Source organism: Oncorhynchus mykiss, chromosome 7, assembly GCF_057628025.1.
Source record: "Oncorhynchus mykiss isolate SJ-2025 chromosome 7, ASM5762802v1, whole genome shotgun sequence".
NCBI classification, from domain to species: domain Eukaryota; kingdom Metazoa; phylum Chordata; class Actinopteri; order Salmoniformes; family Salmonidae; genus Oncorhynchus; species Oncorhynchus mykiss.
In genome coordinates, this window is record NC_143028.1 from 78,146,541 (window position 1) to 78,163,388 (window position 16,848).

Below are 16,848 nucleotides of genomic sequence, written 5' to 3' on the forward strand. Positions count from 1 at the left end.
TTAAAGTTTCACGTAAGAACACGAGAAAGTAAGAAGGGTCAGTTATATTCAATGTGTAGGGATACAGTGGGGCAAAAAAAGTATTTAGTCAGCCACCAATTGTGCAAGGTCTTTCAGCATGACAATGATCCCAAACACACCGCCCGGGCAACAAAGGAGTGGCTTCGTAAGAAGCATTTCAAGGTCCTGGAGTGGCCTAGCCAGTCTCCAGATCTCAACCCCATAGAAAATCTTTGGAGGGAGTTGAAAGTCCATGTTGCCCAGCAACAGCCCCAAAACATCACTGCTCTAGAGGAGATCTGCATGGAGGAATGGGCCAAAATATCAGCAACAGTGTGTGAAAACCTTGTGAAGACTTACAGAAAATGTTTGACCTCTGTCCTTGCCAACAAAGGGTATATAACAAAGTATTGAGATAAACTTTTGTTATTGACCAAATACTTATTTTCCACCATAATTTGCAAATCAATTCATTAAAAATCCTACAATGTGATTTTCTGGATTTTGTCTGTCATAGTTGAAGTCTACCTATGAGGTATACAGAGAGATCATTGAGGAAAACCTTCTCCAGAGACCTCAGTATGGGGTGACGGTTCACCTTCCAACAGGACAACGATTGATGAGGGATTTTTTATTTTATTTGATACATTTTAGAATAAGGCTGTAACGTAACAAAATGTTGACAAAGTCAATGGGTCTGAATACTTTCCGAAGGTACTGTATGTATAAGGGTAAGGCACCAGGATATGATAAACTGAGTAGCAGTAAATTATGTGCTGAGTCAGTATATATGTGTGTGTGTTGGAGTGTCAGTATGTGTGAGTGTGTACCTGTGAGTGTGTACCACACCTCAGTACCTGTGAGTGTGCATACACCCCAGTGCAAAATAAAATATAAGGTTCAGCTCAGATAGTCCCGTATAGTCCATTATGTTAGCTATATATCAGTCTTATGGCTTGGGGATAGAAGCTGTTCAGGAGCCTGTTGCTGTTATACTTGATGCACTGGTACCGCTTGCCCTGCTGAAGCAGAGATGACAGTCTATGGCTTGGGTGGCTGGAGTCTTTAACGATTTTCCGGGCCGTCCTTTCACACAGCCTAATATAGAGGTGTACTGGGCTGTCCTCATCACCCTCTGTAGCGCCATGTGATCGAGGCCGCTGCTGTTGCCATACCAAGCACTCGTTCAAGCGATGACATTTACACCCCTCCCCCCCACTAACTAGCTAGCTAGTTACAACACGGTTCCGTGTTTTTATCTTGCTAAATATATATAGACATAGATACGATAGCCTGTGATCATTGACCTTGCTAGTTTCATTGTGATGAGATGCCCGCCTTACTTTCACCTGTATTTGTCAAAAGATATTGAGATATTGAGCTTCAGGCAGCAAACAATGTACGAGCTTGTATCAAGAACCTGATAGCAATTTTTATTAGATTACCTAGCATTGAATTGGCGAATTATATAAATTAAAGCATCCATTTATTCTGGCAACTTCTAATTTTATTAGATTAGCATTGAATTGGCAAATTATATTAATTATTAAATTAATTCAATTAAATTATTAAATTATATTAATCATGCATTGACTGCATCCATTTATTCTGCCAACTATACCCGACCTTTTGTAGTGGAATTTTGAACCGAAAAAATAAATACATTTAAAACCTCTTATAAAGTTGGTTTTGAGGCATAAACTGTGATTTTGATGTTTTTTACTGATTGTCTGTTTATTTTATATCTGTTTTATAAGTAGTTAAAACAGTGTCAGTTTCACTTTAAGCTGTGACTTTCAACATTTTATTCAAATTTATTTAAACACTGTGACCTTTGACAGAAATCAGCTATTTTGAACACAACAAGTTAAACTTAGAGTAAAACTTCTTCTCTGCTTTACATATCTGCAATATAAATATTGTTCTCCTTCTACCAATCAAGATGTCACGGTCTTCCTCCTCTTCATCTGAAGAGGAGAGGCGAGAAGGATCAGAGGACCAAAATGCGGCGTGGTATGTGTTCATAGTGAATATTAATAAAGAAAACACTGAACACTGAAACACTATACAAAAACAATAAACCAATGAAGACCGTGAAGCTACAAATGAGACCTGTGCTGACACAAGCCACTAACATAGACAATCACCCACAAACAAACAGTGCAACCCAGGCTACCTAAGTATGATTCTCAATCAGAGACAACTAATGACACCTGCCTCTGATTGAGAACCACACTAGGCCGAAACATAGAAATCCCAAATCATAGAAAATCAAACATAGACTGCCCACCCAACTCACGCCCTGACCATTCTAAATAAATACAAAACAAAGGAAATAAAGGTCAGAACGTGACACAAGAGCAGTTTCATTATTTTAGTAGTCTACCTCTCTCTTTTTATTAAACTTGTGTTTCCTCATATCTCTCAGAACATAAACGTTTTTTAACCCTTTCCACTTTGCATGGATTTTTTTGGTGTGTTTCGTTTATCGACACACTGTAATTCTGTTGGAAATACGCATCAGATGTGGATGTGGGCACACACCAATCAGAGTGATGCATTTGCCATCATGTTATAAAGAGCCTGAGTGCTGGAAGCTCTGATGAACTGTCATTCTGTCACTGAGTCATTACATGAGAACTACAGATTATTTACTCCTGAGGTGTTGACCTGTTGCACCCTCGACAACCACTGTGATTATTATTATCTGACCCTGCTGGTCATCTATGAACATTTGAACATCTTGGCCATGTTCTGTTATAATCTCCACCCGGCACAGCCGGAAGAGGACTGGCCACCCCTCATAGCCTGGTTCCTCTCTAGGTTTCTTCCTAGGTTCTGGCCCTTCTAGGGAGGTTTTCCTAGCCATCGTGCTTCTATACCTGCAATGTCTTGCTGTTTGGGGTTTTAGGCTGGGTTTCTGTACAGCACTTTGTGACATCAGCTGATGTAAGAAGGGCATTATAAATACTTTTGATTGATTTGATTTTAGTATATCAAGTTCAATTTGCTCCATTGCTAACGTTTTGGTTTGTGGCCCAGTCTTGGAAGGTATTCACAAAAATAAGGATTGTGGCTTTAAGTATCATCATGACAAGCTCTACAAGCCCCGCTGGCTTGCCAACTTCAACATGCCATCACACTGCTTCGTCCATTCCTTAAGAGTGCGGCTGAAATGCTTAACATGAAGAAGTGTGGCTTTTAAGCACCCTCATCACAAGCTCCACAAACCGCTCTCGTTTACCAACTTCAATTCTGGTTTCAATCACACTGACATTTTCCAGCCCTAACGCCAGGTTCGGCAATTTACCTGTCTTATATGAGCTCGCTTGCTCTCAGATGGGCGGGGTGGAAATATTTGAGGTGTGTCCTTAAAAACATGATCTAAAGTGCTATTTTCAGACAGCGCTGATCGGGATATTTTTAAGACCAGATGCTGGTTTTAGATTTAACGCAGTTGATTATGGTATGAAATGCAGCCTTTTCAGCCGTGACACACACTGCCCATATGTCACATATACTCCCTCTCCGGCCTCTAGGTCACCATCATCTCTGTGCCTCAGGACTCCATCACCCCCTTGACTATCTTCCCTATATCTGTCACTCCCCTTGGTTCTTTCCTCAGGTGTTATTTACTCTGTTTTCATGTCGGTGCGTTTGTGTTTTTCATTTTATTTATTAAAACACTCCCTGAACTTGCTTCCCGACTCTCAACGCAATCGTTACAGAATAACACATCACCTGAAGCATCAGGGAGTGTTTTTAACATTTTATTATTTGAGTCATAGTAATGACGTTGGGTCCTGGAACTGCTACAAGCTCTCATACCTCAAACAGATCGCCAGGCTTCCCTGACTCAGCCTCATGCCACAGCCTCATACCTCAAACAGATCGCCAGGCTTCCCTGCCTCAGCCTCATACCTTAAACAGATCGTCGGGTTCCAGCACCACAGCTGACTCGACAGGTACCCACGCCTCAGGTGGCGTGACAGGTTTACTACTTTTTTTATGAGAGGTATTGGCATGTTGAATGCACTGAGCTGTCTGTCTAACCTACTAGCACACAGCTCTGACACCCATGCATACCCCACAACACATGTCACGAAAGGTCTCTTCACAGTCCCCATGTGAGCCATGACTACATGGAAGTATATTAAACATCAAGTAACTGACGCAAGTAGTAAAATCAGATTTAAAAACGTGAGAGGTTATAGATCTACAGTTAATATAATATTAGGTTACATGTAAGGGGTTATACACAAAAAAATCCTGTTAATTTATGGTAAAAGTCTGGCAGCACAGGTGCCAGAAATAGACTGTAAAACTAAAAACTAAGAATGTATATAAATATTCTGATTATTAATAAGAGTGTAGCGAAATGCTTGTCCTTCTTGCTCCGACAGTTCAGTAATATCTAACAAGTAATCTTACAATTTCACAACAACTACCTTATACACACAAGTGTAAAGTAATTCATTTATTCAGCCTCCTGAGGTTGAAGAGGTCCTGTTGCACCTTCTTTACCACTCTGTCTGTGTGGGTGGACAATTTCAGTTTGTCCGTGATGTGTACGCCGAGGATCTTGATTCTTTCCACCTTCTCCACTACTGTCCCGACTATGTGGATAGGGGGGGTGCTCCCTCTGCTGTTTCCTGAAGTCCACGATCAGCTCCTTTGTTTTGTTGACGTTGAGTGTGAGGTTATTTTACTGACACCACACTCCGAGGGCCCTCACCTCCTCCCTGTAGGCCGTGTCGTCGTTGTTCGTATTCAGGCCTACCACTTTAGTGCCATCTGCAAACTTGATGATGGAGTTGGAGGCGTGCATGGCCACGCAGTCATGGATGAACAGGGTGTACAAGAGAGGGCTAAAGAACGCATCCTTGTGGGGCCCCAGTGTTGTGGATCAGCGGGGTGGAGATGTTGTTTCTTACCCTCATTACCTGGGGGTGGCCCGTCTAAGTCCAGGACCCAGTTGCACAGGGCGGGGTCGAGACCCAGGGTCTTAATGGCAAGTTTGGAGGGTACTATGGTGTTAAATGCTGAGCTGTAGTCGATGAACAGCATTCTTACATAGATATTCCTCTTGTCCAGATGGGTTAGGGCAGTGTGCAGTGTGGTTGCAATTGCGTTGTCTGTGGATCTGGATTGGGTCTAGGGTGTCAGGTAGGGTGGTGGTGATATGATCCTTGGCTAGTCTCTCAAAGTACTTCATGATGACGGAAGTGAGTGCTACGGGACGAGAGTCATTTAACTCAGTTACCTTAGCTTTCTTGGGAACAGGAACAATGGTGGCTCTCTTGAAGCCTGTGGGAACAGCAGACTGGGATATGGATTGATTGAATGTGTCCGTAAACACACCAGCCATCTGGTCTGCGCATGCTCTGAGGACGTGGCTAGGGATGCCATCTGGGCCGGCAGCCTTGTGAGGGTAAACAGGGTTAAATGTTTTAATCACGTTGGCTGCAGTGAAGCAGGTTTTGGTAGCGGGACGTGTCAGTGGCACTGTATTGTCCTCAAAGCGAACAAAGAACGTATTTCGTTTGTCTGGGAGCAAGACATTGGTGTCTGCGACGGGGCTGGTTTTCTTTTTGTAATCCGTGATTGACTGTAGACCCTGCCACATGCGTCTTGTGTCTGAGCCGTTTATTTGTGACTCTGCGGATGGAATAGCTACACTGTTTTATATTCGGTCATGTTTCGGCCATGATTTAAAGCAGTGGTTTGCGCTTTCAGTTTGGTGTGAATGCTGACATAAATCCACAGTTTCTGGTTGGGGAAGGTTTTAATAGTCACCGTGGGTACAACATCACCGATGCACTTGCTAATAAACTCGCTCACCTAGTCAGCGTATACATCAATGTTGCTGTCCGACGCTATCCGGAACATATCCCAGTCCACGTGATCGAAGCAATCTTGAAGTGTGGAATCAGATTGGTCGGACCAGCGTTGAACAGACCTGAGCACGAGAGTTTCCTGTTTTAGTTTTTGTCTATAGGCTGGGAGCAACCAAATAAGTCATAGTCAGATTTGCCGAAAGTAGGGCGAGGGCGGGCTTTGTATGCGCCGTGGAAGTTAGTGTAGCAATGATCCAGAATTTTGCAAGTCCGGGACGTGCATTCGATATGCTGATCAAATTAAGGGACCGTTGTTTTCAGATTAGCCTTGTTAAAATACCCAGTTACAATAAATGCAGACTCAGGATATGTGGTTTCCAGTTTACATAGAGTCCAATGAAGTTCATTCAAGTCCGTCAAGGTGTCTGCTTGGGGGGGGGGATATACACGGTTGTGATTATAATCTAAGAGAATCCTCTTCTTAGATAATGCCGTCGGCATTTGATTGTAAGGAATTGTAGGTCAGGTGAAAAAAAGGACTTGAGTTCCTGTATGTTGTTAGCTGGCTAGCTGGCTATGACTATCCAACACAACACTGGAACTCTTCCAAGTCAAGGTAAGCTTTTGGTTTTACTAATTTATTGCAATTAGGGCCCACCGGTGTAAGTGCTAAACTGCTACGTATTGTTCTCTTGACAATAATGACTATGACGAATGGTTTAGCTAATATGGTGACAACGATATAGGCCGTGTGTAGCGGTTATGACATGGTTTGGCTTGGAAAGGTTTTTTCGCCTGGTCACATACATCTGATGTGTTGTGCATTGAAGTCCACAAAGGAAGGGAAAAGGTGAGAGAACGGAGAGTGCATAGATGTGACAAGGAATACAGTGATGAAAGTGACCTGTGTTTACGCGTGATCAGGGGTGTATTCATTCTGCCAATTCTGTTGAAAATGTTTCTTATTAACCTGTTGCGACGAGCAAACCCGTATCCGGGAGCGTAATTATAGCCTCAAGCTCATTACCATAACGCAACGTTAACTATTCATGAAAATCGCAAATGAAATGAAATAAATATATTGGCTCACAAGCTTAGCCTTTTGTTAACAACACTGTCATCTCAGATTTTCAAAATATGCTTTTCAACCATAGATACACAAGCATTTGTGTAAGAGTATTGATAGCTAGCATAGCATTAAGCCTAGCATTCAGCACGCAACATTTTCACAAAAACAAGAAAAGCATTCAAATAAAATAATTTACCTTTGAAGAACTTCGGATGTTTTCAATGGGGAGACTCTCAGTTAGATAGCAAATGTTCAGTTTTTCCAAAAATATTATTTTTGTAGGAGAAATCGCTCCGTTTTTTTCATCACGTTTGGCTAAGAAAAAAATACGTATCCGGGAGCGTAATCATAGCCTCAAGCTGATTACCATAACGCAACGTTAACTATTCATGAAAATCGCAAATGAAATGAAATAAATATATTAGCTCACAAGCTTAGCCTTTTGTTAACAACACTGTCATCTCAGATTTTCTAAAAATGCTTTTCAACCATAGCTACACAAGCATTTGTGTAAGAGTATTGATAGCTAGCATAGCATTAAGCCTAGCATTCAGCACGCAACATTTTCACAAAAACAAGAAAAGCATTCAAATAAAATAATTTACCTTTGAAGAACTTCGGATGTTTTCAATGGGGAGACTCTCAGTTAGATAGCAAATGTTCAGTTTTTCCAAAAATATTATTTGTGTAGTAGAAATCGCTCCGTTTTGTTCATCAAGTTTGGTTAAGAAAAAAACCCGAAAATCCAGTCATTATAAAGCCAAACATTTTTCCAAATTAACTCCATAATATCGACAGAAACAAGGCAAACTTTGTTTAGAATCAATCCTCAAGGTGTTTTTCACATATCTATTCGATGATATATCACTCGTGGAAGTTTGGTTCCTCCTCTGAACGACATGGAAAAATGCCTGCAGCTGGAGATTGCGCACCAATTTCGACGGAGGACACCAAGCGGGCACCTGGTAAATGTAGTCTCTTATGGTCAATTTTCCAATGATATGCCTACACATACGTCAAAATGCTGCAAACTCCGTGAGGAAACGACAGAAAGTGTAGGCTCATTCATTGCGCATTCACAGCCATATAAGGAGACATTGGAACACAGCGCCTCCAAAATCTGAGGCATTTCCTGTTTGAAATTTCATCTTGGATTCACCTGTAACATCAGTTCTGTGGCACTCACAGATAATATCTTTGCAGATTTGGAAACGTCATAGTGTTTTCTTTCCAAAGCTGTCAATTATATGCATAGTCGAGGATCTTTTCGTGACAAAATATCTTGTTTAAAACGGTAACGTTTTTCATCCAAAAATGAAATACTGCCCCTAGAGTTTACAGAAGCAAACGGAACAAAACGGGGATAAACATACCTGAAATTTGTCCAATTGAAACTATCGTTTGCAACTGTTGGACTAATTATTACACCGTAGATTGACTAGATGCAGGCAAGAGTGAGCAAGGCAGTATGAATGTGTCACTGTCTGTCAATTCAAATGATTCTCTCAACCTGTTTGTGCCTACATTGTAAACTTTCATTCATAGGCTAGGTTGTAGCAACCTCATGATGCGTAAAGGGAAAATGTACAGTAGTAGCCTAAACCTATCTATGTTACATTAAACTGGGTGAATGGAATATGAATGACAGTCGTCCAACATGCTGTAATAGAATTAAGGCCATTCTCATGAAAAACATAGTGTCCTCCATCATCATAAACGTCACCGACCGACACTGGCAGGCAGACCAGCTCCTTGGGAGTGGAGCACCCTTACTGGGTTGTATGGAACAAGCATGTCTGTCAGATAAGAGGGGGCAAGGTCATGCAGTACTTTAAAAGTTAAGTGTAAGATCTTAAAAATCAGACTGATACTTCACAGGCAACCAGCCTAGTGCAGATAAAACTGGAGGGATTCTAGTGTTGGTTAAAATCCCAGCTGCAGTGTTTTGGACAAGTTGTAGGATTTTAATAATAGAGACTGAGCAGTTGGAGAGTCCAATCGTCTAATCTAGATTGAACAAATGCATTGGCCAATTTTTCGGTATTTGACTGTTAGATTAAGTGTATGAGCTATGGGTTTATCTGTGATTGACTGTATGACTATTTGAACCTACATTTGCATTTTGTGTAGGGGCAGTGTTCACCATCCATCTTTCCTGAGATCGGTGGATTTTCACCACAACGTCACATAACACAACAGATTCCGCCAAACAAGTTCTTGTTGAGAAGCCAAGTATTCAATGGGAAAGGTCAGATGCTTCTTATCTAAATGTTGAAAGTGCGTGGGTGACGGAGTGAAAAAAAATGGTGAAGTTTGAGGCAAGGTGGTGGAGAGTGATGTGGAGCTGAAGATGAGGGTGTAGGCAGGTGGGTCTGGCCAGGTGTGATGTCGTAGTGGCGGGGAATATAATGCAGGCAAACTTAAATATGTTTAACCTAATTTCTACCAGCATGTCAAAAAAAAAAACTCTAGACCACCTTTACTCCACACACAGCATGTCACATGTGCAACAGAGGGAAAAAACTCTAGACCACCTTTACTCCACACACATAGATGCGTACAAAGCTCTCACTCGCCCTCCATTTGGCAAATCTGACCGTAATTCCATCCTCCTGATTCCGGCTTACACAAGAAGTAAGAAGTACCAGAGACTGGCTCAAAATGGAAGTGGTCAGATGACGCGGATGCGTCATCGGCTTCATCAATAAGTACATCGATGTGGTCGATTGACCGTACGTACGTATCCCAACCAAAAGCCATGGATTACAGGCAACATCCGCACCGAGCTAAAGGTTAGAGCTGCCGCTTTCAAGGAGTGGGACACAAATCCGGACGCTTATAAGAAATCCCGCTATGCCCTCAGACGAACCATCAAACAGGCAAAGCATCAATACAGGACTAAGATTGAATCCTACTGCACCGGCTCTGATGCTCATCCGATGTGGCAGGGCTTGCAAACTATTAAGGACTACAAAGGGAAACCCAGCTCTAAACCCTCAGAGGTAGGAATCACATTACCTTTGTTTTGGTAGTGTTCAGTAGAGAAAGCTTGTTGGACACTAAGAAAGCTTTGCTGTAGAGCTTTTAACACAAAACCCCGGTACGGGCCAGCTGAGTATAAGACCGTATCATCTGCATGTAAATGGATGAGAGAACTTCCTGCCTGAGCTATGTTATTGATGTAAATTGAGAAGAGCGTAGGGTCTATGACTTGGGTGGCTGGAGTCTTTGGCAATTTTTTGGGCTTTCCTCCGACACCGCCTGATATAGTGGTCCTGGATGGCAGGGAGCTCGACCCTGGTGATGTACTGGGCTGTCAGCACCACGTCTGTAGCGCTTTGTGGTCAAGAGCGGTGCGTTTGCCATACCAAGCGGTGATGCAGCCATCTTGTCTCCCAAGATGGCATAGCAGTCAGGCGTCCTTTGTCCTCGTATTTTCGTGTCCCGTATATATATATATATATATATATATATATATATATATATATTTACACCTTTCTTCGCATATCTTTTACATATTTTCTTTTCCAAAAACTCAACTTCAAAACACTCTTCTGCAACCGGCAGTATTATTTACCTCAAATCTGAAATGCACAATAGAAGCTAACCAGAAGCTAACCAGAAGCTAGCCAGAAGCTAGCCAGAAGCTAACCAGAAACTAACCAGAAGCAAGCCTGAAGCTAGCCAGAAGCTAGCAAGTTTACTGGCTAACTTTAGTATTCAGCCAACCACGGTTTGTGGTCATCAGCTATCCTTTATCACGAAAATATATCGCCAGTTTTGTACAACGCAAGTCAGACCAGAACATACCGGCCCTATTTTTCTCTCCTTATCCCCGGATTTCAACCACAAGCTCTGGACATTTACACCTGTATCTCGCAGCTAGCTAGCTGCTATCCGTGTGACTATTGGCTTACGTCGATCCTGGAGCAAACATCAATTATTCCGGAGCTAGCCAGCTGAAGAGTTCCATCAGCCACTCCTGGGATACAATCACCTATCCGGACCCGTTTTGCGGCCAATGCGGAGCCCCACTGGGCCTTCACGACTGGACTACCGACGTTATTCAACTGGCCCCTCCGTCGCGACGTTACCTGAACGCCCATCGGTGGCCCGCTAATCATTAGTTGTCTTATCGGCTGCTATCTGAATAGGTCTATCGGACATTTTTTCTTGGGTAACTATAACTATATATTTTGCCAATTGGATTGATCCCCTCTACCACACGGAACCCCACTAATCTACCGACGGAAACGCACGAGGTGGCTAAAAACAGACCTCCATTCTATGCTAGCTTGCTACCGATGGCCCGGCTAGCTGTCTGAATCGCCGTGACCCCAACACACCTCACTACTCACTGGACCCTTATGATCACTCGACTAAGCATGCCTCTGCTTAATGTCAATATGCCTTGTCATTTGCTGTTCTGGTTAGTGTTTATTGGCTTATTACACTGTAGAGCCTCTAGCCCTGATCACTATAACTTATCCAACCTTTCAGTTCCACCACCCACACATGCGATGACATCACCTGGTTTCAATGATGTTTCTAGAGACAATATCTCTCTCATCATCACTCAATACCTAGGTTTACCTCCACTGTATTCACATCCGACCATACCTTTGTCTGTACATTATACCTGGAAGCTATTTTATCGCCCCCAGAAACCTCCTTTTACTCTCTGTTCTAGACGATCAATTCTCATAGCGTTTAGCCGTACCCTTATCCTACTCCTCCTCTGTTCCTCTGGTGATGTAGAGGTGAATCCAGGACCTGCAGTGCCTAGCTCCACTCCTATCCCCCAGGCGCTCTCTTTTGATGACTTCTGTAACCGTAACAGCCTTGGTCTCAAGCATGTTAACATTAGAAGCCTCCTCCCTAAGTTTGTTTTATTCACTGCTTTAGCACACTCTGCCAACCCGGATGTTCTAGCCATGTCTGAATCCTGGCTTAGGAAGACCACCATTTTCATCCCTAACTACAACATTTTCAGACAAGACGGAACGGCCAAAGGGGGCGGTGTTGCAATCTACTGCAAAGATAGCCTGCAGAGTTCTGTCCTACTATCCAGGTCTGTACCCAAACAATTTGAACTTCTACTTTTAAAAATACACCTCTCTAAAAACAAGTCTCTCACCGTTGCCGCCTGCTGTAGACCACCCTCTGCCCCCAGCTGTGCTCTGGACATCATATGTGAATTGATTGCCCCCCATTTATCTTCATAGCTTGTGTTGCTAGGCGACCTAAACTGGAACATGTTTAACACCCCAGCCATCAATCTCACACAAATTATCAATGAACCTACCAGGTACCACCCTAAAGCCGAAAACATGGGCACCCTCATAGATATCATCCTAACCAACTTGCCCTCTAAATACACCTCTGCTGTTTTCAACCAAGATCTCAGCGATCACTGCCTCATTGCCTGCATCCATAATGGGTCAGTGGTCAAACGACCTCCACTCATTACTGTTAAACGCTCCCTGAAACACTTCAGCAAGCAGGCCTTTCTAATTGACCTGGACGGGGTATTCTGGAAGGATGTTGATGCCCCATTCAAAAAATGTTGAACCAGGAACAGATATAGCCCTTGGTTCTCTCCAGACCTGACTGCCCTTAACCAACACAAAAACATCCTATGGCGTTCTGCATTAGCATCGAACAGCCCCCGTGATATGTAACTTTTCAGGAAAGCTAGAAGCCAATATACACAGGCAGTTAGAAAAGCCAAGGCTAGCTTTTTCAAGCAGAAATTTGCTTCCTGCAACACAAACTCAAAAAAGTTATGGGACACTGTAAAGTCCATGGAGAATAAGAACACCTACTGCCAGCTGCCCACTGCACTGAATATAGGAAACACTGTCCCCACTGATAAATCCACTATAATTGAGAATTTCAATAAGCATTTTTCTACGGCTGGCCATGCTTTCCACCTGGCTACCCCGGTCAACAACACTGCACCCCTACAGCACCTCGGCCCAAGCCTTCCCCATTTCGCCTTCTCCCAAATCCAGTCAGCTGATGTTCTGAAAGAGCTGCAAAATCTGGACCCCTACAAATCAGCCGGGCTAGACAATCTGGACTCTTTCTTTCTAAAATGATCTGCCGAAATTGTTGCCACCCCTATTGCTAGCCTGTTCAACCTCTCTTTCGTGACGTCTGAGATTCCCAAAGATTGGAAAGCAGCTGCGGTCATCCCCCTCTTCAAAGGGGGGGGAAACTCTTGACCCAAACTGCTACAGACCTACAGTGGGGCAAAAAAATATTTAGTCAGCAACCAATTGTGCAAGTTCTCCCACTTAAAAAGATGAGAGAGGGCTGTAATTTTCATCATAGGTACACTTCAACTATGACAGACAAAATGAGAAAAAAAAATCCAGAAAATCACATTGAGAGGTAAACATGGCAATGCTTTCACTGATTGCATGTAAAGGAAGATCATTCCTACATGATAGAGTGCTTGCTTTGTTATCATCTGATCTTTTGTCTTTTCTGTCATCCTGTGAACCCCTGTCATTGCTGTTCACGGGCAATATTTTGTTTTTTGGATGCTGAAAACATTTAACTTATTGCCAACCACTAGAAATGGGCATCTATTTCTGAATTAATGTGTCCAGTTGTCTTTAAAAAAAAAACATTTTTTACTAAAGAGCAAATGTTTGTCTTACTCTTTGTCTTAGGTTGGCCATGGGTTGAAAGGGCTTCCTAGGTTGTTTCATCCTGTTTATGTCTCTGGCTTCAGTATCCAATATCAAACAAACCCTTATTTCAATACATGACCTCAGGGGCATAGAGTTTGGCCACACTTTTCCTCGACATGGCCTGATGCTGCTCCACTGGCTAGCCAACAACATTCACACTGACAACAACGGCAACATGAGACTCAATTTCAACCCAACTAGGGGAGACTATGGCTTTAATTTCTATGGAAACGCTGACAGACCCCGCCCATTACCTTTTCTGCCCTCTGAAAGTGGTAGTTACTACTCATTAGGGAATATTGATGGAAATTACAACTATAATGGCACTACGGCACTTCCTGATTATGTCACTCAAAGCTTCTACAACTCATGGATACCTGAGAGAAACAGAGACAGAGTCATTATCAGAGTTAGGGAGGAAGGATCCAATCAGTTAATTGTAGATGAGGTCTACATCACACAGCATTACCCGCCAAATGAAAACAGAGGAAGTGTCTATGATCCAGACAATACATACCCTGTCAGTTTCAGCCTCAAGATCAACGACAACAGTGTGGAGAACATCTGGACACACACACCTGGGCTGGCACTTCTTTTGGCAATTGCATTGTACTTGGCACGTCCCAAGGTCTCATTTATACAGCAAGTGTTTATTACCATGGAAAGCCAGCATCACATGCAGGATGATGAAACTAAATCGATAAAGCTTGAGGTGAAAACCACAAATAGAGGAGGTGCCAGGATCACCTTCAGTGGTATCCCCAGGAGGCTATTTGACAAGGGTGTGATTTGGGCACTTTATAAGAACAATGACAGTATGGACATGCTAGACTTTTCCTCAGTCATAGGGTGCCTCTGGGTCCTTTGACACCTCAGTACCCCTCAACCCTGGTCACCAGGCCAGGCTTCATTTGTATTATACGGGATTTACAACACATCTGGGGAGGAAATACATAGGAGTCCTGAGATTCATGATGCCAACAGAGAGATTCCTGTTTATATTAGCGGCTATAAGCCTCTAACGCCAGTCTGCAGCTCTTCGTAAAGGATGGAAAGGCCTGCGCTCGCCTGTATGTGAAAAAGTCCTTCACTGACTGGAAGGAGAAGTTTAATAACTCCTGGGTTGGGTTTTACTCTTCAGAAAAAAACAACACCAATGAATATAATACCTACCAATGGCAATGGGCTGTGAAGTTTTCTGAGGAAAGCCGCTCAGATTGGAAAGATATACCTGAGTATGACGTCTATGTGTACAGGTCTAGTATGCCCATGTCTCCTGGGGTCCAGGCCCGATTCATGCTGGAGAAATCTGGGGGTGAAAAGGCCCGCACTCCACCCTGGGAGGTACATACATCAGCAATTTAAAGCACACAACTTTTTACTGGTACGTGCTTTTGTCCATTGTGTTTAGCCGGGTTCTTACATGCCCATCCTCTGCTTATTGTTAATGGATTATTATCTATGGGATTTTTCATCCTGTTTCGTATTGATTACATATGCCATTGATATTATCATTGATATCTAATTGTGTAATTGTCTCCGTCCATTTTTGTTTGTCATTTCTGAACCCTGCTTGTCCTTTTTATTGATTGATTTGAATTGCTAATCTGTGCAGAGTGTAAAAATAAAAATATAAAGAATCTGTCCTCAATAAACTATTGATGAAATTGAAGTGAAAACACAATAAAAAGCTGTGAAAACCAAATAATCTTGAGCACTTAGAAGATGGTCTGAGTGCAAGGGTGAGATAATGCTAGCCGGTCACGCTGATTGTTGACTAATGTCCATAGTCAGTCAGTTTTCATATTAATGTAAGGTATTATGAAGGATGGAACCATCTGTGAACTGTCAAATATACTGTACACATACACAAACACACACACAGGACTGCATGAATAAGTTTTAAACCTAAAAATATAACATCATTTCAAGAAACTTAATTTCAAGAAAAGCATGTGTAAGTGAATGGATTTTGCAACTTTATGAAGCTTTCTTTACCCTTCGTATTCGTTACTGAAGAGCTTCCCCTTCATAAGTTTAGATAAGCCCCCAAACCAGGAAGTACTAAGGTTAACAATGGGCCTCACATCCTCGATGACACAAACCTGTCTTCCTCCATTCCCGACCAGTGGGTTTGTCCGCACATGGTATGTACTGTAGGCTTCAACGCTGACATACCCTGCCGATAACATTCTCTGCCCTCTGAAATAAGTAGTTATTACTCTCTAGGGATAAATTTAATTTATTTTGAAACATGTGTAAAACAGTGGTGTTGTAGATCAGCCTTTTTAAAACTCAGTTTTACTGACCCTTGTCTCGTATCTGCCCTGTCTACTGGTTGTGTATGTCGACTACCAGAGGCATATTTGAGACAGAGGAGAGAGACAAACACAGTCAACATTTGATTCTGGTGGTAGGCTGCACAGGAAGATTATATATTTTTTGGTTACTCATTAGTTTTATTTTGATGTGAGGACAATAATACATCATGCTACAGTATCGATCAATTAACAAATTTCCAAATGTTATTTTGGAAGACCTTATGGTACATATTGTGAAAGATTAAAGTGACAGTTCACTCCAAATTCAAAGTTGTCAGAACTTTTCTGACATTTTTAGACCTAACGTTTTCATATCTAGTGGTTTAACTATGTTCCTGAACACTTTTAATGTATTGTCAAACACTAGAAATCAATTACAGATTAAAAATGTAAACATTTCTGAAGGTACAAACATTGACACAATCGTTGCTCTGACTTCGGTTGGCCATAAGTGGGAAAGGTTTCCTAGGTTGTTTCATCCTGCTTTTGTCTCTGGCCTCATTATGCCCTATAAATGCCAATACACTGTAACCATTACCTCAATAAATGATCTCAAAGACAGAGTTTGGCCACACCTCTCCACAACATGAACTGATGAGGCTCCAGTGGCTAGCCAACGACTTGAATATTGAAAACAATGGCAATATGAGAATTGATTTTGATCCAACTAGGGGAGACTATGGCATTTATTTATATGGAAATTATTGCCCTGAAAGATCCCTTCTGTTACCTTTTCTGTTGCCAGAAAGCTGAAGTTACGACTCACTAGAGAACTTGTCCCCTGAAAGAGGAAGCTACTACTCACTAGATCATTTGTCCTGTGAAAACGGAAGTTACTATTCTCTAAGGAATGTGTCCGCTGGAAGAGGAAGTTACTACTCATTAGATAATTTGTCCTCGGAAAGAGGAAGATGCTACTC

At 42.3% G+C, this 16,848-nt stretch overlaps 1 pseudogene across 1 annotated transcript in view; it reads left to right on the forward strand.

Annotated features, from left to right (window-relative positions):
• Window positions 1–15,297, forward strand: part of LOC110529053 (uncharacterized) — a 37,236-nt pseudogene extending 21,939 nt beyond the window's left edge. Inside the window, exon 2 of the transcript XR_016497505.1 lies at window positions 13,606–15,297. The product of XR_016497505.1 is annotated as an uncharacterized LOC110529053 (transcript). The remainder of the gene's footprint in view (window positions 1–13,605) is intronic.
• The last annotated feature ends 1,551 nt before the right edge of the window (window positions 15,298–16,848 follow it).